The following is a 23,966-nucleotide window of genomic DNA, read 5'->3' as shown; positions in this document are numbered from 1 at the left end:
TAACCATTAGCAACTGAGAAGAAGAAACACAAAGATTTGGATAATTCTTGAAATGGAAACAGAATACAAATTAATATATAAAGGAATTATCCTGCCACAGTTATTTAGTCATTTATTTAAGTAATTTCCACACCGAATGTGGGGCTCAAACTCATAACCTCAAGATCAAGAGTTATATGCTCTTCTGACTGAGCTAGCCAGGTGCCCCTTGCCACAGTTATTTTAAAGATAAAATTAAAATGGCTAAAATGTAATAGGATACTACTTTCTATGGGCAAAAGTTATCATAAACTTACAAAATAATATTTCTATTTTCAAGAGCTACAAAAATAATATTTTTCACAGAACAAGTCATACCTCATGAACTAAAATAGCATGTATTTTATTACTTTTTAAAAATCTTCAATGTTGGGGCACCTGGGAGGCTCAGTCAGTTAAGCATCAGACTTGGGCTCAAGTCACGATCTCACAGTTCATAGTTCAAGCCCTGCATCGGGCCCTGTGCTGACAGCCCAGAGCCCGGAGCCTGCTTCAGATTCTGTGACTCCCTCTCTCTCTCTACCCCTCCCCCACTCATGCTCTGTCTCTGTCTCTCGAAGATAAATAAACATTACATTTTTAGGGGCGCCTGGGTGGCGCAGTCGGTTAAGCGTCCGACTTCAGCCAGGTCACGATCTCGCGGTCCGTGAGTTCGAGCCCCGCGTCAGGCTCTGGGCTGATGGCTCGGAGCCTGGAGCCTGTTTCTGATTCTGTGTCTCCCTCTCTCTCTGCCCCTTCCCCGTTCATGCTCTGTCTCTCTCTGTCCCAGAAATAAATAAACGTTGAAAAAAAAATTAAAAAAAAAAAAAACATTACATTTTAAAAAAATCTTCAATGTGGACTTTTTCCAGGAGAAATTAAGTGATGAATGGCAATTAATCTCATAATAAATTTAGAAGTGAACTAGAATATGAAAACAAAAGGAGACAGAAGGAATAATTCTATTTTCCCTTCAGTTTGAATCAGCAATGAATTCATATATGAAATAGTCTAAACAATATAAACTATTTAATGAACATATTTAAAAATATTTTCTAGTTTGTATTTGGACAACACAACTCTGAAAGCAAGGGAAAATGTTCCAAAAATATATTTAGTTTATAGGAAATAATGAAAATATGTAAATGTAGATTTATACTATTATCATTAAAATGTATAAGTACTAAACATGCCCATTTGCTTGAATGGTTACTCACCTGAATACAAAATATAATTTTCCAGTTTTAAATGTGTGGGAAATGAATGAAGTATGTCAGCTATTTAACAAATTGATCATAGATTGACTTAATAAAAAGAGGATAGGCATATGCACCCCAATGTTTACAGCAGTGTTGTCAACAATAGCCGAATTATAGAAAGAAGCCAAACGTCCATCAACTGATGAATGAATAAAGAAAATGTGGTGTGTGTATACACACACACACACACACACACACACATACATACATACAGTGGAATATTACTCACCAATTCAAAAGAATGAAATCTTGCCATTTTCAATGATATGAATGGAGGTAGAGAGTGTTATTCTAAGTGAAATAAGTCAATCAGAGAAAGACAAATATCATATGATTTCACTCATGTGTGGAATTTAAGAAACAAAACAGAGGAACATAGGGGAAGGGAAGGAAAAATAAGATAAAAACACAGAGGGAGACAAACCATAAGAGACTCTTAAAACCAGAAAACAAAGTGAGGGTTGCTGGAGGGGAAGAGGGTTGGGGTATGGGCTAAATGGGTGATGGACATTAGGGCACTTTTTGGGATGAGCAGTGGGTGTTGTATGTAAGTAACGAGACACTAAATTCTACTTCTGAAGCCAATACTACATTCTATGTTAACTAACTTGAATTTATAAGAATAAAGAGAATAGAAACAAACAAACAAAAAGAATGATTCTTTCAAAATGAAGTAAGGTAAGTAAGAAATAAGTAAATGTTTTCCACCATGTCCTTAGAATTTAAGAACACAAGAGATGTGTATGAATGATCTCCCAAAAAGTGACTCTTAAGAGATATTTCTTAATGGATCTCCTCCAGGGGAACTTCTTTTCTCCCTTCCTCCCTGCATTCTTGCTTTGCTGTGTACTCGAAGGTATTTTCAGACTTAATACCATTATTGTACAGCTGTTTGTTCATTTATCCTCTTAATGGAATATGCAGTTAGTGAGAACAACAGCATACATTGACAATTTCCCAAAACAAAATCTACTTGAGTTCTACTACTTCATCAGAATATTTGTATGTATAGTTTAAAGATTGAAGCAAACTAGTTTTAACTTTTTTATCACACTTTAGCTATGTTTAAATATGTGTAGATATTTATTTCAAGTAATTTACAATAAATTAAAAAATTTGGAGGTTATATGGTGCTTATTATAAAATAAGCTGATATGTAAGGCTCTAAGTGAGTGGATGAAAGCCTAAAACAGAGAGTAGGGGAAAAATCTCTAGTATGATGCAAAATTAAGAGAATCCAGCATTTAACTTTAGCCTCTTATTAAAATGGTATCAGTTTACTATATCAAATATTTTTATTAGTGAAGAAGTTGGTTTCTTACACACAACATATTTGATAGGTTGCCACTATTTTCTCAGTGAAGGGTGATTGTTTGTAATCAACGCTCATTGATGGGACAGCTGAACTATACCAGAAAACTGATTTATCTTTTCTTGAAAATAGGCTGTAGTCTCATGTGGGCAATATGTGGCATTTATAAAATTTTTTTTATTATTTTTAATAAATTCTTGCTATAAATGTAACCAGCATTAGTGAGCTTTCTAAGGAGATAGAAAAAGCCTGAAGCATTAAAGCAAATTAAAATATAAAAAGCCAAAATATAATTGTTTTAAAGATGCCATTGTCTTAGTGTACCATAATATTCACACAAGTTGTAGAAGTCTCCCAAACTACATCTTAGTAGTTTATTAGCCATGGACTAATATTTATGCTTCTATAAGATAAGGCTGATGGTAGGAGCACCTGGGTGATTCAATTGGTTAAGCCTCTGACTCCTGGTTTCCACTCAGGTCATGATCTCACGGTCAGTGGAATGGAGTCCCATGTCTGGTTAGGATTCTCTCTCTCTCCCTCTTCCTCTGTTCCTCCCCTGCTCCCACTCTGTCGCACTTTCTCTCTCAAAATAAATAAAAACTTTAACAAAAGATCAGGCTGATGGTAAAATATTAGAAAAAATAAGATTTTAAAACTCTTATATTTCATGCAAAAATACAAATTAAGTTTAATAGAATTTAGTAAATTTAAAGGAAACATAAGTCCTTATAGCTAAAGTAAAAAACTTTGGAACTCTTTTCAAGTAAATGAGGACACCTATGAGAAATGGAAAATTTTCAAATAACTTTTAGCCAACAGAAATACTTTCAAGTAAAATCACAGATGAGCTAAAAGTTATTCCAGAGTTTCAGCTAAGTGCTGTAATCAATCCAAGCAATTCCTCAGATCAATCTTCAACATGACTCAAAAATAAGTGCATTGATGTATTTGGTTCACTGTAGACTTACCATTTATTTTGCTCTTTGAAAATACCAACCAACAATATATTTAAAACAGAATTTTGGGGCGTCTGGGTGGCTCAGTCGGGTAAGCGTCCGACTTTGGCTCAGGTCATGATCTCACTGTTCCTGGGTTTGAGCCCCATGTCGGGCTCTGTGCTGACAGCTCAGAGCCTGGAGCCTGCTAAGGATTCTGTGTCTCCCTCTCTCTCTGCCCCTCCCCTGCTCATGCTCTGTCTCTCTCAAAAATAAACATTTACAAAAATTAATAAATAATAAAACACAAAATTTTAATTACATACTAAAAGTCTTACATCATTATTTGTTAGCAATAGTAGGTAGTTTTCTGATTTTTTCATTTTTTGTAAATATAATGGAAACAATAATGGTAATGGATAATGCCAAAATCAAAGATAATTTAATAGATAAAAGCAAATATCTTTTTACTAATCAATCAGTATTTTTGAGATCCCATTGCACATAAAGCAGTGCATACAGAAATACTTCTAATTATGTAACATATATATCATTCTAAACTATAAACAGGACATTTGAAGACCTCTTTTATCTTAACTGCCTAGCACCCCTTTTCTCATAAATACATAATCTTAATATTCTCTTTTGGATTATCTTTCTGTTTAATGCTGGTTTCTTTCCTCTATAATTTTTCATATCTTTCTGTGTCTTTTCCCAATGGCTACCCAGTGGACATGCTAAAGTTTCTGTAGGTTTTTAGAGTGCTTGTAGGTATACTTAATACTCAGGGGAAATTAGAGAGGCCAGTGGAGAGTTGTCTAACAATCAACCTTTATAGTCAATAAACAATTGTAAAAGAGAAATAAGCCTATTTAATTTTAGAAAAACTGAGCCAAAAAAGTCTTAATTTGACAATTATACAAAGATTAAAGCCCTACTTAAAAATAATTTATCAATTTTAGAAAAATAGTTTTTAAAGTTAGTAAATTCATAGAAACTATGTAGAATATGATGTGCTGAGAAAATATTCAGGCAAGGCGAAATAAGTATATAAAATTTTAAATCAATGTGAAATTTTAGGACTGAATGGTTGGGGAAAATCAGGTTTGCTTGTGTCATATGAGTGGTACAATTTAAATTCTATAACATAATAAGAAAGCAGGATCTTTTAGGGCAGAAATGATTGGAGAAGGCTTTTGTCAAAGGGGTAATATTAGATTTGAATCTGAGCAGTTTTGGTAGACATTTGATAGGCAAAGATATAACAGAATGGGTCTGTAGTACGAGATAATAATACAGCAAATGAAGAGTCTAGGGCAGGTTGGTTTGTATAAAAGGCCACCTGATTAATGATTAGAAAGAACATGGTATGTGGTAGGTCAAGAATTAGAGAATTATGTCACAATTAGAATATTTTTTATGCATGCATGACTATTTTTTCAATCTGATAAGACATAAATCACAGTTGCAACAAGTCAGACAGCAAGGAAGAAAAACTGACCAAAAAACAAAAATGCTGACAAACTTAAGAGGTATCTTAGATCTCACTGACTACACATTTGTGCTTTGCCTCAAAACTAAGCCTGACTTCCCAAGTCTTCACATGATCATTTGTTTCAGTCCACTTGGACTAGGCATTCTTTTCCCTAACAAGTACAAATATTTCCTGTATCTGCATTTGCTGTTAACAGTCTATTCAACAGTTCAGGGCCAAGTCAAATACCACCTTCTCAACAAAAATTTTCTCCAATGATCTGCCCTAAATGATAGTTCCCCTCTGTTATAATATCAAACTTAGATTGTACCACTCATACGATAAAGCAACCTTGATTTATAAATATGCATGCAACTGCTTGCTCTATTTTAAAAATTATAAAAATCCTAAGGGTAGAAACTATGTAATTTAACTTTGCATGCCAGAGAGTTTTGTCTTTTTACAGGTTAGTCTACAAAACCAAAATCCAATTCACAAAATAATGCTAAATACGAATTTGTTGAGTAAATGTGTTCCAGTGTTGCCACATTTTTCATTCCCTTCATGTTTTTTTTTCTTATCCTTTTGAGGCAATCCTCATTTTGTACCCAATTTTTATACTTACATTCTAACTCTTGGAACATAAAATCATTGAAAAATATCTAGGCTCGCTCAGTAATGTTTTCACCATAAGGGCAAAAAGAGGCCTCTAGAGGATCTAAGGATGATTCCAATAACTGTGGGCAAAGGAAGCAATATAAATGTCTTCTTAATTTACTTACTTGAATCAGAATACAATGAGATTGGAGAAGGGAAGTTGACTTGTAATCAAACAGTCTTATACTACTGGATCTGTTTAATTCCACAGTATAGATGGCTGGGGAAGAATGGGCAAAATTTAAATGATGGGTTCTTCTGTTAGGCCATATTTTAGTTTGAGGGGATGCTTATGTATTATGTAACAGCTATGAATATTAAATTTTTAAACTGGTAATTCCAATTTTTTAGTACACATGAACACAAATGAAACTCCCCCTTTAGGTAGTTGTGCAAAATATTAATTTCCTTTTTAAATTAACCTTCCAGAATAAGGATTTGGGCTGTCGTTGGAGCACTTTTAAACCCAATTACATGTTACAACAACCAAAGTAAGGTACTCTGAGAAAGGGCTTCAGGACCTGGAATCTCCATTTCTACCCACAATTATCCTCAAGTACAGTATTTGCCAATTCCCATCCCCACTCCCACAACCTTTAGGTCTCAGGAACTAACTTTGGAAGGCAGATAGAAGTCTCTTTTAGAGGAGAAATCCACCTAAGGATGGGTTAAACTATGGTGAGGCTAAGGAGACACTATCCTTCGGCATAAAATGTAAGAACTCCAAAACTCAACAATGAAGATAAATACTTAATGCACTATTTTAAATATCTAAATTAATGTACCAAAGTCCATGATGAACAAAATATCAAAAGTTTTCAAAAAGGATCCTACCCTGTGCTTGCATGACTCACCTCAATCGCCTCACCCTAATCTGAGTTTTGGGCCCATCCTTAAATTTTGTGGCACTGATGAGTGCCTTTTAATCACCTGATCCTAGTCCAGGCTCTGAGTCCTAAACACATTTTTGCATGGCACCTTCCTGAGTCCCTTCACTAAATGCTACCTTTGGATTCAAAATCCCTTGTATCAGCACTTTAACCCTGGATAGACCTTTGTTATTACAAACTTGAACTCGAGGTCCTATTCTTGGTGTATGCTTACCAAGTGGGATATCAGGTGTCTGTGCCCTCAGGCTCTTCTGCTCTTCCAGCTCTCAGTTTTCTTTCAACTCTTCACCTGCAGGAGACGCAACATTTTGGCACCCTCCTCACATTTTAGCACCCTCTTCGTGCCAGGACCACAATACTGCTTTGGCGGAAAGTTCCCACAACCAGAGAAACAGCTTCAGTCTTCTCTACTTTCTGAATCAATACTCCCCCCCCCCCCCCCCGCAGTTCATCTCCATCCTCCTGCCAGAGGTAGAATGTGAAGACTGGAGCCTATACTAAACCCGGTCTCAAAAGCCCTTTATCCCTGGAAATAAGTAAAAGTGGTGGTTTTGGAGACTGTGGAGAAAGCAACTGCTGTGACTTTCGCCTGTTATTACAACATAAAAGAAAAACAAAATGAAGACAACTCTGGCTTTCCCGCCAGTCTTAAGCTTGAGCATTTTGCATTTATCAAGTCCATGTGCTCCTCCACCACACCAGCGGTCTGAAAAGGCAGCCTTAACAGGGCGTCTGGCAAGTCTGTGGACCACGCCCCTGGGCAGATCAGCTTTCTTTATTGGTCTCACTGCCTGTCATTCAAATCTGGCTCCCACTCCAGCTAACCATTCACGTAGTTTGGTTGCGTCTTGGTGCGTTTAATGTTGCCAATAACGAGGTGTGTTTTTTGTTGTTGTTGTTGTTGTTGTTGTTGTTGTTGTTGTTTTTTTGGGGGGTTTTTTTTGTTGGTTTTTTTTTGTTGGTTTTGTTTTTTTGTTTTTTTGTTTTTTTTTTTGTTTTTTTTTTTTTGTTTTTTTTGTTTTTTTTTTTTTTGCCGAGTACAGGTTGTGCTGCAATTAGTTCATTGAAAACTCAGTTGCTCTCTGAGCGCTTGGGCAGAGACTGCTTTTCGCTTTTTTTCTGCTAATTGTTAAGATCTCCTGTAGAGAGCTGAAACAATGCCCAAAAGAAAGGTAAGTGAAATAGGAAGATAGAAGGGGGATTAGAGACTGAAATGCATATTTCCTAATCCGTAGAGGTTTTAGAAAGCATTTTGGCTTCTAGTTCGATTTTGTGATGTACTGAATGGAAGGGGGAAAGAAAGGCAAAGAATGATCAGTGTAAGATTAAGGATGGTCTTGAATGCAACTAGTAGTTCACTTTCGGCTTGTTTTGTTTAAGGGAAATAATCGTTTAAGAGGTGTCTCCATGCTGAAACAGCCATAGCGTTGTGCTGTCGCTTCCTACCCCACCTCCCTTCCTCCGCTTACCCTATTGGAGAACACTTCTCTTAACCACACTTCCAGGCACCAGTTTCCTCCTCAGCCTCCGGCTTTTCTCCGGGAACCTTCCCGTTTGGGGTAACGAAAGCCACGGCTTTCTCCCGTATTTGCCTTTGTTCTTCCCGTTTTCTTTTTCCTCTTCCCTCCTCCACTTCTTGTCATGCCAGATGGCTATGCAATGGTAATCCTGTGCCATTAGGCGGCGCAGACTTTAAACTGTCTTAAAGAAGGAGAGAACCACCTCTGCAATTAGCAACTTTAGGGCTATGAGATCTGGGGTTCTCCAAACTCTTTGTGTAAAGGTGGAGAGATGGCAAGAGAACTGCGTAAGATAAAAACTACTGCTGATGTTGCGGTAGCGTGGATTTATTCACTTTTAGACATGCAGAATTGATTTGAGATATTCAAGGGCTACAGGTATTCTGCAAACCCTCATTTCAAAAATTGTGACTCCTCTCTTGGACAAGAGATAAATTTACTACCAGTGTTTGTTTGAATGTTTGTTTGTTGTTTTGGGAAGGGGGGGTGTCCCTTAGTAGTGAAATTGAACGATGTTTCATTGCTTCATAAAATTGGAAAACACTGTGCTGATGTAAAGCAGTGTGATTGTTTTGATATTATTCCTATTTATCCGGCCACCTTCCCTATTTCTAAAACATAGGAATAAGACCGAAATTCCCCTGTGCTCTGGGGCTGTATGAATCATGTAATAGCTTGATAATTCCCAGACTAAAGGGATGCTCAAATACAAAAAGCAATGGTTTTTAGTAACCATCCCATTTCCTGAGATTCCCTCCGCTGAGCTTTTCTAGGCTTGTGCAATGGGTCGTGCTATTTTACAGATCTGACAGCAACCTTGTAGCAGGTAGTGGCCGGAAGTTTTAAAGTCCATGGCCAGCTCCTCGGAATAACGCATTGACGTTGCAGGGATTCCCTCCATAAAAGAAAAAGAGAGAAGGAAGGAAGGAAGGACCAAAAGGAAGGAAAGAAAGGGAAAGAAGGAAGAGAAAGAAAGAAAGAAAGAAAGAAAGAAAGAAAGAAAGAAAGAAAACAAAGAGAAAGCAAGCAAGCATCGAAACATTGTGGGGGTTGTAGTTTTTGTATGAAGGACTTGGAAAAGATTAATCCAGCCAGTAGAGAGGATCAGATAAGTACAATTGCATATAAAACATAAGGCAAAACACAGGGGAATTGCAGGAAGTTCCTCCTTCATTCTGCCCACCCCCACACTTTTTTTGGCTTTAACACTGGCTACAGCAGGTGGATTTTAAAATTTAAAAGGTTTGTTTGTAGGAGATGCAATTTACACAAAAGGATGGAATTGATTATTAGTTGTGTGAATTTATGTCTTGAGAATGCATTTGCATCTTGGTGCACATTTGCACATTAGAGGACAGCAGTATGTAGCATGCTACTAGGAAATAACACGTGGCTACTTGAGCTGGAATCCAGGAAAAAAGTCATAAGTGGTTGTGTTACAACTGTAATCCATATGCAATATTTTCTAATCTATGTGTTTATATCGATGACCTTATTCCTGTGTGGTTTTCTCCTCTGTATAGGCTGCCAGTCAAGATGGTACCAGGCAGGAGGTGAGTTTTTTTAGTTTTAGAATATGACTGAAAAAATCCACTTGTTTTATGAATTTGAGACACACAAGCAGCTAAAAATAGATGCTGATTTGTATATTTGTACCATATGAGTATGAATATGGTATGTTAGTGAGCTCTTTCAGAAATATAGCAGGTATTGAAAATTACAAACTTCTTGGAATTTAGGACCTTATGCTTGTTAAGATCTGGAGAGAGTTTCTTCCTTTTAAGCAAAAAAAAAAATCTTTGTCAGTTTGCAAGAAGGGACTATATTCTTATTTCTAAATATGCTCCTTGTTATTAGCCATTGTGTTCATTTAGCTTAGCATTTGAAGTTTAATTTGAGATATTTTTCTTTAGCTGTATAAAGGGTCCAGGGAAGGGAAAATAAAAATTTATATTTCTACTATATATTCTACTCAAGTTTACAACTGCCTCTTTAAAAACAATGCTCATGTAGTGTTGCACTAAATATTTTCACAATATAAATAATTCTAGTTTTGTGTGTCCATAATTCTATTAACTATTTTTTTTTTTTACTTATAGCCAAAAAGAAGATCAGCCAGACTGTCTGCTGTAAGTGGTCTTTTTAAAACGCTTCTCATGTATTGTAAAATGTACTTTTAAAATTTAGGGAATCCTACACAATACTACCTATTTAATACAAGATTTATTTTGGATGTTGTCGTAAAAAATTTCACACTAAGGACATGTTTGTTTGTTTTTCCTAGTGCTTGGTCCGAACTATACCCATTTATTTAAATTAAGAGGTTGGATTTCATTATTAGTAATCTGTCTTCAATTATGATTTTTTCCTCCCCCCAACCATGACTTGTGTTTTTTGATGCAGATGCCCGTGCCCATTACACCAGAGTTGAAGCCCAAAAGAACATCTATTACAAAGGTAAATATTCAACAGGCAATGTTGACAGAAGATTACTCTTCTTTAGAAATAATTTTTTTTGGAGGGGCGCCTAGGTGAGGTGGCTGTCGGTGAAGAATCTGACTTCGGCTCAGGTCATGATCTCAGGGTTCATGGGTTTGAGCCCTGCATCAGGCTGTATGCTGATAGCTCAGACCCTGGAGCCTGCTTTGAATTCTGTGTCTCCCTCTCTCTCTGCCCCTCCCCCACTCACTCGCACATGCTCGCTCTCACTCTCTCTCTCTCAAAACTAAACATTAAAAAACATTTAAAAATAATGTTTTTGGAAAGGCATACAGCTGATCATTTTGCTTTCTTTATTTTCTGTTTAGCTAGTAATATACCATATGGTGCATGTAAACTTTTTGAGTAAGGAATATTTGTTCACGTTCTGTGATTGTCTACTGTATTTTGACATTTTTATTAGGAAGAAACAAAATAAAATTTTAGTTGGGTAGACTTGTAAAATATATATGCCTTTGACATCATATAGTCACAACACCAATATTGCTGGAAAAACAAAAGGTGTAAACTGTAGTAACCAAAATAATGCTTTGTAATAATAGTAGTAACTAGCATTTGATAATACTTTACAGTTTGCAAAGTGTTTTCACATAAATTATTTTTAAATGAACACAATTGATATTCTATACTCTAATGTTATGGCTAATGACATTAGAAATAGAAATAGCCTCAATATTAAGTTCATTTCTCCATGTTATTTACTTACTTACTTATTTATTTATTTATTTATTTATAAATGTGTGCAAATATAATACTAGTAATTTTTTAAACTGCTTTATTGAGGTATGACTGATATTTTAGAGATTGGTTAACTTCCTAAAATCATAAATGGTTAAAGCTAGGAGGAACATTAAAATCCTCGAATCCCATCATTTTGTGATTGGAGAAACTGTAAATTACAGGCATATTTATAAATCGCTTTGAATTATTTGATTGAAAGATACTGCTGGGGCCGCCTGGGCTGTTCAGTTGGTTGAGCATTCAACTCTTGATTTTGGCTGGCGTTATGAGCCATGGGTTCGATCCCTGCATCAGCTCCATGCTAAGTGTGGAGGCTGCTTGGGATTCTCTCTCTCTCCCTCTGCCCCTTTCCCTGCTCACATACTTTCTCTCTCAAAAATAAAAAGAAAGATACTGTTAAAACTAGGGCAAGTGAAGTTTTAGTAACAAGTAACAACAGGAGAGAAAAGTTAAAAAAAAAATTTTTTTCTATTTAACATTTCAAGGTCACTATTCTATAAAATTGGGTACTCAATTTATAGGCTATTAAGATATTAAACACTTTATTTCCATTAAAATTAGAAGATAATGCTATAATAAAACAAATACTATATAATTCTGGACTTTAAAATGCATTATTATACTTGACTCTCTGTTTTTCATGTGTTAAAATAGTAATAATATATCTGTATTATATTTTATAGTTTCTAAAGCAATTTCACATATATTTTACCATTTGTTCCTAATAACACCCCTATGAGGTAGGTGGAATTACTCTTTTTTACATATAAAAAACATGCACAAAAAGATTTATACTTTTGCTCAAGATGACATCAAGTAAGTATCAGATCCAAAATTCAAACACAGGTTTTCTGGCCTCTTCACCCAGTGCTCTTTACTCACATAGGCAAAGAGCTTTCTTGGTAAAGCAATCATGATTCAAGTCATTTCAAAACTTTTAGAACATATATTGAATCACCTATGTCCCCAGGAAATCTCTTTAAAATATATCTAAAGTGATGCCCTTGCTAGTGTTTCTCTTAATTATTAGCCACTGGAGGCTTTGCAATAAACAAAACCCTGTTGCTAATTATTAGACATGACAGGTAAACTGGCCCCCTCTAGTCAAAAAGACTTAATTTATAAAAATCTAATCTGATGCAGGCAGTTAGCTTTGAGTGGTCAATGGTCAGTATTCTAACTTGTTGCTTCTCATCTAAAAGAAAATGTATTTGATTTATATCAGAAGAATATTATTCATTTTTAATGCTGCTTTGGGTTTACAATGGAGGTAAAAGTGTCGAGTGATGATTTTATTGATATTAAGTTTATATGGATATTATAATCTTTTTATAAATCATTACAGCAGCTGATAAAATAACCTGGGCCATTTAATTAACACACCACTTAAGTTGTATATTTGTTTTTATTATTCTGTGTTGCTGGACAGAAAATGAAGACAGAACATGATACGATGGAAAAAAACACAGATACAAGTTCCAAAGCAATAGCTGAAAACAAGAAAGAAGTCGTTAAAGAAGAATATAGTGATAAAAATGGAGAAGCCAAAATTATGGAGGTATTTTAAATATTAACAGATTTATCCATTTGAAAGATCAACAATGGGTACAACTGAAGGAAATCTTGTTTGACTTGTAGTTTAAAAGTTGAGAAACATTAAATGAGTAGTGGTTCTATACTGTGTTAGTCCATTCCAGCTGCCATAACAAATACCACAGACTAGGTAGCTTATAAATAACATAAATTTATTTCTTATAGTTCTGGAGGCTGAGAAGTCCAAGATCAAGGCACCAGCATTTTTGGTGTCTGGTGAGGACCTGCTTTCTGTTTTATACACAGCAGTCTCCTTGCTGTGTCCTGACATGACAGAAAGGGTGAGAGACATCTCTGGGGTCTCTTTTGTAAGGACACTAATCTCATCCATAAGGGCTCTTCCCTCATGACCTAATCACTTCTCATAGGCCCTACCTTCAGGTAGGGGATTAGGTTTCATCATATAAATTATGGAGAACACAAATATTCAGTTTATGACATATAATAGTATTGAAGGGGAAAATAAGAAAATGAATTTAAAATACGAGAGTTTACAGGTATAAGTAGTGAGAATATTGGGTTTGCATTGCTATTGGTAGAATAATGACAGTGATCATGACTTAGTAATAATAAAATGACTTTTATTAAATAGCGAGCAATCCTTTATTCATTTTGTTGGCAAATGGTCTATTTATAAATCCCTTTGCAAGATCATATGATTCTTTTCCCCTTGCAGATTGCAAAACAAATTATTATGTAAATGTTTCTTACAGGTCTTTATTTGCATATTTAATGCATACCATAGTTTTTGATATTGCAATAAAACACTGAAAATGGGATATAGTGCCAAATATACAAACCAAAGCTGTGCAAATAGGGAAAAAATTTTTGTAAGTGATCCTATGCTATATGGTGAAAAACTTTTATTTCTTATTTACATTATTTTTTGTTTAAATTTAGTTAGTTAACATACAGTGTAATACTAGTTTCAGGTATAGAATTTAGTGAATCATCACTTACATACAACACCCAATGCTCATCACAAGTGCCCTCCTTAATACCCGTCACCCATTTAACCCATCCCTACACCAACCTCCCCTCCAGCAAACATCAGTTTGTTCTCTGTAGTTAAAAGTCTGTTTTCTGATTTGGCTCTCTTTTCTTTTGTTCCCCTATGTTCATCTGTTTTGTTTCTTAAATTACACACATGAGTGAAATCATGTGGTATTTATCTTTTTCTGACTGACTTATTTCACTTAGCATAAGGCTCTTTAGCTCTCTCTAGCTCCATCCATGTCTTCACAAATGACAAGATTTCAATCCTTTTTATGGCTGAATAGTATTCCATTGTATGGATGTATATATATATGTATATATGTATGTGTGTGTGTGTGTATATATATATATATATATATATATATAGACACATATATATACACCACATCTTATATATCCATTTATCAGATGGTGGACATTTGGACTCTTCCCATAATTTGGCTATTGTTGATAATGCTATAAATATTGGGGTGCATGTATCCCTTCAAATGACTATTTTTGTATCCTTTGAGTAAATGCCTAGTAGTACAATTGGTGGAACATAGGGTAGTTCAATTTTTAACTTTTTCAGGAAGCTACATACTATTTTCCAGAGTGACTCCTCCACTTTGCATTCCAACCAACAGTGCAAGAGGGTTCCCCTTTCTCCACATCCTTGCCAACACCTGTCATTTCCTATATTGTTAATTTTAGCTGTTGAGACTGGTGTGAGGTGATATCTTATTGTAGTTCTGATTTGTATTTTTCTCATGATGAGTGATATTGAGCATCTTTTCATGTGTCTATTAGCCATCTGGATGTCTTCTTTGGGAAAATGTCTATTCATATATCTTCTGCCCACTTTTTAACTGGATTATTTGAGTGTTGAGTTTGATAAGTTCTTTATAGATTTTGGATACTAACACTTTATCAGATATGTCATTTGCAAATATCTTCTCCCGTTTCATTGGTGGCCTTTTATTTTTTTATTTTATTTTTTTTTAATTTTTTTTTCAACGTTTATTTATTTTTGGGACAGAGAGAGACAGAGCATGAATGGGGGAGGGGCAGAGAGAGAGGGAGACACAGAATCGGAAACAGGCTCCAGGCTCTGAGCCATCAGCCCAGAGCCTGACGCGGGGCTCGAACTCACGGACCGCGAGATCGTGACCTGGCTGAAGTCGGACGCTTAACCGACTGCGCCACCCAGGCGCCCCAACATTGGTGGCCTTTTAGTTTTGTTGTTTGTTTCCTTTCCTGTGCAGAGGCTTTTTATCTTGATGAAGTCCTGATAGTTTATTTTTGCTATTGTTTCCCTTGCCTCAGGAGATATATCTAATAAGAAGGTGCTATGGGAAATGTCAAAGAGGTTGCTATATGTGTTATCCTCTAGGATTTTGCTAGTTTCCTTTTTCAAATTTAGGTCTTTTATCCATTTTGAATTTATTTTTCCGTATGGTGTAAGAAAGTGGTCCAGTTCCATTCTTTTGCGTGTTGCTGTCCATTTTTCCCAACACCATTTGTTGAAGAGACTGTCTTTTTCCCATTGCATATTCTTTCCTGCTTTGTCAATGATTAATTGACCATACAGTTTTCGGTTCATTTCTAGGTTTTCTATTCTGTTCAATTGATCTATGTGTCCATTTTTGTGCCAGTACCATACTGTTTTGATCACTACAGCTTTGTAATGTAACTTGAAGTCTGGAATTGTGATGTTTCCAGATTTACTTTTCTAAGGTTGCCTTGGATATTTGGGAACTTTTGTGGTTCTATACAAATTTTAGAATGGTTTAGCTCTGTGAAAATGCTGGTGGTATTTTGGTAGGAATTGCATTCAATGTGTAGATTGCTTTGGGTAGTATAGACATTTTAGCAATATTTGTTCTTATAATCCATGAGCATGGAATATTTTTCCATTTCTTTGTGTCATCTTCAATATCTTTCATAAATTTTTTACAGTTTTCAGAATAGAGATCTTTTACCTCTTTGGTTAGGTTTATTCCTAGGTATCTTATTGTATTCAGTGTAATTGTAAATGGGATTGATTCCTTGATTTCTCTTTCTGCTGCTTCATTATTGGTGTATAGAAATGCAACCTATTTCTCTATACAATTTTGTATCCTGTAACTTTATGGATTCATGTATCCATTCTATCAATTTTTGGTGGAGCCTTTGGGTTTTCACTGTGTACAGTATTATGTCAACTGAAAAAATTGAAAGTTGGCCTTCTTCCTTGATGATTTGGACGCATTTATTTCTTTGTGTTTTCTGATTGCTGAGGCTAGGACTTCCAGTACTATGTTAAATAATAGTGGTGAGAATGGATATCCATGTCTTGTTCCTGACTATAGAGGAAAAGCTCTGTTTTTCCCCATTAAGGGTAATGTTAGCTGAGTTTTGTATATGGCCCTTATGATGTTGAGGTGTGCTCCCTCTATCCCTACTTTGATGTGGGTTTTTATCATGAATGGATTTTGTACTTTTTCAAATGCTTTTTCTTCATCTATTGAGAGGATCATAAGATTCTTTTCTTTTATTAATGTGTTGTATCACATTGATTCATTTGCAAATATTGAACCACCCTTGCAACCCAGGAATAAATCCCATTTGATTGTGGAGAATGATTTTGTCAATGTATTGTTGGATTTGGTTTGCTAGCATTTTATTGAGAATTTTTGCATCAATGTTCAGCTATTGCCCTGTAGTTGTTGTTGTTGTTGTTGTTGTTGTGTGTATATGTTTACGGAATTCTTACCTGGTTTTGGTATCAGGGTAATGCTGGTTCCATAGAATTAATTTAGAAGTTTACTTTCCATTTCTATTTTTTTGGAATTGTTTAAGAAGAATATATATTAACTTTTCCTTAAATGTTTGTTAGAATTCCCCTGTGAAGCCATCTGGCTCTAGACTTTTGTTTGTTGGGAGATTTTTGATTACTGATTCGATTTCTTTGGTGGTTATAAGTCTCTTCAAATTTTCTATTTCTTTCTGTTCAGTTTTGGTAGTTTATGGTTCTAGGAATGTATCCATTTCTTCTAGATTCTCTGATTTGGTAACATATAGATATTTTTTTATAATATTCTCCTATAATTCTATTTCTGTGGTGCTGACTGTTATTTCTCCTCTCTCATTTGTGATTTTATTTATTTGTGCCTTTTCTCTTTTCTTTTTGATAAGTCCTGCTAGGGGTTTATCAATTTTATTAATTTTTCCAAAGAAATCAGCTCCTGGTTTTTGTTTGTTTTTTCTATATCATTTATTTCTTCTCTAATCTTTATTATTTCCCTTCTTTTGCTGCTTTTAGGGTTTGTTTGTTGTTCTTTTTCTAGCTTCTTTAGGTATAAGGTTAGGTTGTTTATTTTAGATTTTTCTTGCTTCTTGAGGTAAGCCTATATTGTTATATATACTTCCCTCTTATGATTGCTTTTGCTGCATCCCAAAAGTTTGGACCATTGTGTTTTCATTTTCATTTGTTTCCATGTATTTTTAAATTCCTCTTTGATTTCCTGGTTAACCCATCATTCTTTAGTAGGATGGTCTTTAACCTCCATGTATTTGTGGACTTTCTGAATTTTTTCTTGTGATTGACTTCAAGTTTCATAGTACTGTGGTCAGGAAATATGCATGGTATGATCTCAGTCTTTTTGTACTTGCTGAGGTCTGAGTTTTGACCTAGTATGAGATCTCTTCTGGAGAATGTCCCATGTTCACTCGAAAAGAATGTGTATTCTGCTGCTTTAGGATGAAATATTCTGAATGTTTCTGTTAAATCTATCTGGTCCAGTATGTCTTTCAAAACCATTGTTTCCATGTTTATTTTCTGTTTAGATGATCTGTCCATTGATGTACTTGGGGTTTTTAAAGTACCCTATTATTATTGTATTATTGTCAGTAAATTCATTTATGTTTGTTATTGTTTTATATATTTGGGTGCCTCTATGTTGGGTGCATAAATATTTATAATTGTTAGATCTTCTTTCTGGATAGTCCCCTTTATTATGATATAGTGCCCTTCTTTATCTCTTGTTACAGTCATTGGTTTAAAATTTAGTCGTTCTGATATAAGTATTGCCACTCCAGCTTTGTTTTGATGTCCATTTGAAAGACAAATGTTTCTCCATCCCCTCACTTTTAGTCTGCATGTGTCTTTAGGTCTAAAATGAGTTTCTTGTAGGCAGCATCTAGTTTGGGCTTGTATTTTTATCCATTCTGACACCCTGTGTCTTTTGATTGGAGTATTTAGTCCATTTCCATCCAAATTAATTATTGATAGGTATGTATTTAGTGCAATTTTATTACTTGTTTTGTCATTGTTTCTGGAGATTCTCTCTGTTCATTTCTAGTCTTTGTTGCTTTCAGTCTTTCCTTCCCACTCAGAGTCCCCTGTAACATTTCTTGTAAAACTTTTTTAGTGGTCACCAACTCCTTTAGGTTTTTGTTGTGTTTTGTTTTGTTGTTGTTGTTGTTTTTGTTTGTTTGTTTGTTTTTGTCTGGGAACCTCTTTATCTCTCCTATCCTGAATGATAGACATGCTGGATAGAATATGCTTGGCTGTAGATTTTTACCATTCAGTACATTGAATCTATCATGCCACTCCCTTCTGGCTTGCCAAGTTTCTGTGGAACCTTATTGGTCTTACCTTGTACTTTATGGACTTCTTTTGTCTTGCTGCTTTTAGAATTTTTGTTTTTGTTGTTTATCACCATATTTTGTATATGTAACTACCATATGTCTTTGTGTTGGCCTGCTTTTGTCAATTTTGATGGGAGTTCTCTTTGCCTCTTGTATTTGGACGAATATTCCCTTCCCAAGATTAGGGAAGTTTTCAGCTGTATTTCCTCAAGTAAACTTCCTACCCCTTTTCTCTCTTGTTCCTGTGGGATGCATATGATAGGAATGCTATTATGTTTGATGGGGTCACTGAGTTCTCTAAGCCTACTCTCATGATCCAAAATTTTTCTTCTCTGTTTTGTTCAGCTTCATTATTTTCCATATTTCCATCTTCTATATCACTTATTTGTTCCTCTGCCTCTTCCATCTTGTGGTCATTACAATCCAGTCTGTTTTGAATCTCAGTTATTACAATTTTCATTTTGGCTGGATTGTTTTTTAGCTCTTTTATATCTGTGACAAGTGCCTCCCTAATATCTTCCATGCCTTTTTCAAGACCAGCTAGTATCCTTACGATTGTTGCTTTAAATTCTGGATCAAGCATATTACTTATGTTTGTTTCAATTAGATCCCTGGCCATGACCTATTCTTGTTATTTCTTTAGGGATGAATTCTTCCATCTTGGCATTTTTCTAGGCCTCTATCTTCTTCTCTGTGTTAGAAAAGCCAGTTATGTTTCCTGCTCCTGAGAGTAATGGCTTTATGAAGAAGAGGTCATATAATGTTCAGGGCCTGGCTCTTCAGGAAGTGTCTCTGTTGTGTGCTGCATGTGCTCTGCTGCTGTATTTGGCTGCTCTATCCTTCAGGTCAGTCATTTATAAGGGTTGTTCTTGCCTGCAGTGGGAAGTGTTTGGACCTTGGCCAGAGGGTTGCAAATTTTAACTAGGTGTGCTCTGCTCTGCTTATTAAGAGACTTGATGCTATTTCCACTAGAACTGAAGCTTTGCAGAAATCTATGGTCAGTAGAAGTGGTGTGTGTGGGAGGTTGTGCTAGTCTTATGAGGAAGGGGCCCACTGCACTGGTCCTTAGGCACATTTGCCTGAGAAATGCAGTACCAGCAGAGTGCAGGGTGTTAGGACTTGGTGTAAATAGGTAAGGCAGCCAGTGTTGTTCCTGTGTTGTCTACTGAGGTAGGTTTATGCTGAGGGGCAGGGGATGAAAATGGCGCCAGCCCATTCCTCTGTACCTAGGACCTCTAAATCTCTAGTCTTTGAGCCCCACTGGTGGCCAAAACACAAAAATCAGCCTCTTTCATTTTACCAGCCAATGGCTTTGGGTAAGCATTCTCCTTGTGCATTTTCCTGTGTGTTCCACTCTCTCTCAACTTTCTGTGCAACCAAAGATCTCTCCCTTCCACAGCACCTGTGATCCATTTTACCCCCAAACCACATCTCCATACTTTCTGCCTTCCTTGATGTGGCCTCTTCTCTCCCTCTAGTTGTGTAGTTTGTTCTATCAACCCTCAGGTCAATTTCTTGGGTATTCAGAATCATTTGATAGTTATCTAGCTGTATTTGAGGGATGAGGCAAACCTATTATCTGCCTACTATGCTACATCTTAGCTCTTCCCCACAGCCTACCCAGTCAAAGAGTTTTCAAGTAACTTTTACAAAGAAAACCTAAATCTCACCATTATAGAAACAAAATATTATTTCCTCAAAAGAATGCATTTTATTTACTCACTGAGAATCGCTGATATAGAATATATGTCATTTTTCCATATTTACTGTTTCCCATATTTGTAATGAAAATTATTTATATGAATATATTTTCCTGAATTTATTGTTCCAAATATCCATTTCTACATATGTGTGTGGAATTATTTTAGTTAATTATATCTCTTAGGATGTTTTCCTTATATTTTGATATTTGGGAGGTGTTTTTCACAGTAAAATTACTTTCTTATAAATGGAGATCATTCTTTTTATAAAAGAATAATTATAAAACAGCTATAACTCTTTCTAAATACTTAAGGAGAACAATTCCAAATTTATAAATATAATCTTGTTTATTTCTTGTCTATATATAGGCACCAGCTCCTGAAAAAGAACTTGAGGAAATGAACGAAGAAAAAAATGAAGATGTTGAAGAAGAGGGAGTAGAAAAGAATGAAGCAGTGTCACCAGCAAGAAAAGAAGATGAGAGATATCAGAAAGGAGATGGAGAAGATCAATACAAAAAAGAAGAGAAAGGAGAAGTTGGGCAAGAGAACAAAGATGGAAAAGGAAAAGAAGATAGAAAAGAGGATGAAGATAGGAAAGAAAAAGAAGAGGGAAAGGAGGAAGACAAAAAAGAGAAAGGATATGAAAAAAGAGGTGAAGATGGAAAAGGGAAAGAAGATAGCAAAGAGAAAGAAGAAGAAAGAGAGAAAGGACATGAAAAAGTGGATGAAGATGGAAAGGGGAAAGGAGAAGATAGCAAAGAATTGGAATGTGAAAAAGACAAAGGAGAAGAAAAACTGAGAGAAGAAAGAAAAAAGAATGAAGATGAAAAGGAGAATAAAGGTGGAAAAGAGGATGAAATTGGAAATGAAGAGGAAGATGGAAATAAGCAAGAAGGTAGAAAAGAGAAAGGAGAAGATGGAAAGGAGGGCAAAGATGGAAAAGAGGAAGATGAAACAGAAGAAAATGGAAAGGGAGATGGGAAAGATGGAAGAGATGGAAAGGAAAATAAGAAGGCTAAATTGGGAAAGGAAGTAGCTGATAAAGAAGAGACCAAAAAAGATGAAAAAAAAGGAGAATCTCAGAATATTGTTTAAAGCTTCCCTATATAGTTTCATAATTTGGTAATATGTGCCTCCATGTTGTAATGTTAATAGAGATGAATATTTTTATCAAATATTTTATAAACACAACTTTTCTCTAGCATCAATGTAATTTCAGAACATCTTCATGCTGATTATTCATCACAAAGTAGCTAACATGAAACCTTTTCACATTTTGTGATTATAATAGTGGAATATATAAAAATATTCTTTCAACTTTTTGAGTGACTTTCCTTTTGTGTAAGTTATGTATTAAATCTGTGAATTTTAATTTTACTTATATGTGATCAAGTCACAATGTGGGGATATCATGAAAGATTGTTACAACGTTCTTATGGTTCTCTAGGTTGTTTTTATAAAAAAAAAAAGTGAACTATTTTCTGTAATGCAAAGAGGTAGAATTCTTTCCCAAATATAATTTTATTATCAGCTTGTGAACAAATAAAATTGTAATTCCATTTTAAAAAGATTTACACATTTTTTTTCAAAAGGGCAGTTCTGATTATACGTGTATCCACAAAATTTTACTGGGTTGATCTTAATAAAAATTCTCTTCAAAAATAATTGTAGTGGGGCGCCTGGGTGGCGCAGTCGGTTAAGCGTCCGACTTCAGCCAGGTCACGATCTCGCGGTCCGTGAGTTCGAGCCCCGCGTCAGGCTCTGGGCTGATGGCTCAGAGCCTGGAGCCTGTTTCCGATTCTGTGTCTCCCTCTCTCTCTGCCCCTCCCCCGTTCATGCTCTGTCTCTCTCTGTCCCAAAAATAAATAAACGTTGAAAAAAAATTAAAAAAAAATAATTGTAGTTTTTTAATCTCTAAAAATGTAGTTAGTGAAATATAGCATTTAATTTTTTATATTGTGATATTCATAAAAGAATTTAAAAGTTTTTTTTGCACTGAGATAAAATTAACATAAAATTTACCATTTTAACCATTTCCAATTCAGTGGTTTTTAGTACATTCACAATGTTGTGTGATTACCACCACTACCTAATTCCAGAACATTTTCCCCCAAATAAAAACCAAAGTGCCAATTAGTAATCTTTATATTCTCAACTCCCTCCTCACCTGTCCCTGGTAGCCACTAATTTAGTTTCTTTCTCTATAGATTTGCCTATTCTAGATATTTCATAAAAATAGAATCATGCAACGTGTGGCCTTTGTGTCTGGCTTCTTTAACTTAGGATAATGTTTTCAGGTTCATTGATGTTGTAGCATGTATCATTACTTCATTTCTTTTTATGGCTGAATAATATATTACATTGATATACTACATTATTTCTTGATGAACATTTGAGTTGTTTCTATGTTTTGTCAATTATGTATAATGCCGTTATGAATATCCATGTACATGTTTTTATGTATATATATATTCTCCTAGGTATACATTCTAGAAGTAGAGTCACTGGACCAAATAGTCATGCTATAACTTTTTGAGGGTCTTCCAGACTGTTTTCCAAAGTAGCTTCAGCATTATATATTCTCACCAGCAATATAGGAGGGTTCTAATTTCTCCACTTTCTTGTCAATACTTCTTATAATCTATATTTCATTATGTAACCATCCTAGTGGGGTGATTTGGAGGTGATTAAAATCATGGTGATTTTGATATGCATTTCCATAATGATGTTGAGCATCTTCCCATGTGCTTATCAGCCATTTGTGTATCTTTGGAGAAATGTTTAACAAATCCTTTGCTCATTTTCACTTGGGTTGTCTTTTTAGTATTGTGTTGTAAGATGTGTACATATTTTATATACAAGTGCCTTATCAGTTATAATATTTGCAAAAATTTTCTCCCATTCTATGGGTTGTCTATTCATTTTCTTGATAGTGTCCTTTGATGCACAAAAGTTTTTAATTTTGATTTAAATGTAATTTACCTTTTCTTTCATTGCTTGTGTTTTGTGTGGCATATCTAAGAATCTGGAGCCAAACCCAGGTCACAAAGACATACATCCATATATCTTAAGAGTTTTATAGTTTAACTCTTACATTTAAGTCTCTGATATATTTTGTGTTAAATTTTCTACATGGTGTGAAGTAGGGGTCCAACTTTATTAATTTACATGTGGTCATCCATTTGTTCAAGCACCATTTCTTGAAACACTATTTCCCTATTGAATGGTCTTAGCACTCTTCAAAAATGAATGGACATAGATGTATGGATTTATTTCTGCACCCTCAAGTCTATACCATTAATGTACATGTCTGTATGTCAGTACCATACCTTTGATTACTGTAGCATTGTAGTAATTTTTGACGTCAGAGAGTATGTGTCCTCCAATTTTGTTCTTGGTTGTTCAGGGACCCTTATAATTCCATATAAGTTTTAGGATCAGTTAGTCCATTTCGCCAAAGAAAAGGCAGTTGAAATTTTGCTTAAGGATCACAATAAATATACAGATAAGTTTTGAGAATATTGCCATACCAAGAAAATTTTCTTTCAGTACATTAACACAGGATGTCTTCTCATTTATTTAGGGTAGCTTTCATTTCTTTCAGCAATATTTTGCAGTGCTTTGTGTACCAGTCTTATACCTCCTTTATTAAATTTATTCCTAAGTGTTTTATTATTTTTGATGCTGTAAATGGATTTCTTATTTTCATTTTGGATTGTTCATTGCTACTACCTAGACACAACTGAGTTTTGAAT

Source organism: Leopardus geoffroyi, chromosome X (assembly GCF_018350155.1).
Source record: "Leopardus geoffroyi isolate Oge1 chromosome X, O.geoffroyi_Oge1_pat1.0, whole genome shotgun sequence".
NCBI lineage: Eukaryota > Metazoa > Chordata > Mammalia > Carnivora > Felidae > Leopardus > Leopardus geoffroyi.
This window is presented reverse-complemented; position numbering follows the sequence as displayed.